We start from the raw sequence: 2,100 nt of genomic DNA on the forward strand, positions 1-2,100 counted from the left end.
TCCAAACACTGACATTTCATAGTGTACACATGTAAAGACATCTACCTATGTTGAATTTAAAAACTTATCTGTACAAAGGAAATAAAAAGAACCTTTATACAACAAATTGGTTTTAAAGAATACAAAAATGACATCTGTCATTTCTGTCAGGCTGACAATTTGACATATATGCACAAGCAAGAGAAAAGTTCCAATTTAGTTCCTGGCCAGCCATAGCTTGTTAAAGATGAGCACATTGCCACTAAGTTTTCACATTGACAAGAGGAGATGTGTATTCAAACTATATAGTAAATACTGCAAGTCTCTGCAGGTATAAATGCTGGTTATAATAGTTTTGTTCTACTTGATTAAAATATGTCTTAAGCAGTCTCATATTAAGTGCACTAAAACCCACAACAGTTAGGAATCTATGACCTTATATAAAGAAATCCAAAGTGTACAAAATACAACTCCAAAAGCAAGGAATAATTACTGCCATGCAAGATTTAAAACTAAAAACTGCATAGAAATGCAATTTAAAACAGTAAATTGATTTATATAACACTCAGGATAAAAAGGTCAGCAGTAAGTCCTACCAACACAATGCTTAACAAGGATTTAGAAAACGAAATACATTCTCTTTGTTGGTATGATGGTATATATCAGATCTTCAAATCTATGGGAACAAGTCATCTGTCTCTGTCCTCTCTAGAAATTAGCTTCTTCTATAGTTGTTTTTAATGAAGTCTTTTATCCCAGTTAAATCATAAGCAGGATAATACTCATATACCTCTTAGCAAATCTGCTTCATTGTGTCTTCCACTAAGTTAGCATTGGCCACTAATTACTGTTCCTTTTAACTCTTCATCTGTAGGTGGTTTCTTCAATTTTTTTTAAATTAAAGGTTCATCATTTGAACTATCCCAGATTCACTTTTTTTTTTTTTTGCGGGGGGCGGGGACTGCTTTGATTCTTGGTGGTACTACTATCTGTCTTCTTAACGGTTGCACTTTTTACAGACTTTTTATTTTTAGAAGTAGCTTTCTGTTTCACTTTTTCTTTATTAGAATTCTGTTATGATGGCTCCTCTTCATTTTCTTTATCTTCATCATCTGAAGACCCTTCCTTGTTTTTGTCTTCCTCACTACTAGATTCATCTGACAGAATTTTAGGACATTTGGTTCCCTTTGCCTTCCTTGCCATCCAGAACTATTCTGTTCCTTTCTACTACCCTTGCTAGAAGTTTTTATTAGATTTTGACAATGGTTTGCCAGAAGGCTTTGGATGCATTAGGAAATTCATGATCCTCTACACTAGTTCACCTGATCTCTCCAAATCAAGAACCTCACAGTTGCTCCTTAACATGACATTTCTAATTTTTTTCAACATTTCTTCCTTCTTTTTATATTGGATACTTCCTTTTTAAAAATATTTTTATTTATTTTAATTAGTCATACATGACAGTATAGAATGCACTTTGATACATCATATATAATGGGATATAATATTCCCTTTTTCAAATGGAAACCCACTGAACTGCCCCGCATTCTTCTTTAATGAGGACGCAATTCCTGGTGTGTCGTAAAGCAGCTTGTGTTGATTTCTAAGTTCATCTGCTTTTTTCTTGCTCAGAAAGAAATGTATCCTTTCAATTTCACAAAGTTTCTGCCCCTTTCCTTGTGTATGACTCTCTTTGTAAAGAAGACACTTGCATAGTCAACCTCTCCACTCTTTTCTTCTTCCTCTTGCCTTCCACAGTGAGACTCTTCTTTCTCCTGGTCCTCCTCGTCATAGTCTTCCTCCTCACCGTCGTTCTCCACTCTGGGGCCGGGCATTTTGGGCTCCTTCTTGAATGTGGGCTGGATGGGGACTCCGTGCCCGTCAGCGCAGAGCCCGAGGCGGACATGCTGAGGGAGGCAGGTGGGCCGCTTTCTAGCAAGACGTTAGCATGCTGCTTCACAGAAATCTGAAGTACCTTATTTTTGTACCTAATTTGTTAGTAATTTTTATTATGAGATTATTTTGAATTTTGTCCACTACGTTGTCTTCATCTAGTGAGATAGTTGCATGGATTTCATCTCTCATTCTGTGAATGTACTGCATCATATTGATGAATTTTTG

The 2,100-nt window shown here is 36.0% G+C and overlaps 1 pseudogene across 1 annotated transcript; it reads right to left on the reverse strand.

The window, feature by feature from the left end:
- Positions 1-694: 694 nt before the first annotated feature.
- Positions 695-1,885, reverse strand: LOC306651064 (protein DEK-like; annotated as a pseudogene). Its single transcript has 2 exons — positions 1,487-1,885; positions 695-1,393 (listed from the first exon to the last, which is right to left on the reverse strand). The product of its transcript is annotated as a protein DEK-like (transcript).
- Between the last annotated feature and the right edge of the window lie 215 nt (positions 1,886-2,100).

Source organism: Sciurus vulgaris (assembly GCF_902686455.1).
Source record: "Sciurus vulgaris genome assembly, chromosome: X".
NCBI classification, from domain to species: domain Eukaryota; kingdom Metazoa; phylum Chordata; class Mammalia; order Rodentia; family Sciuridae; genus Sciurus; species Sciurus vulgaris.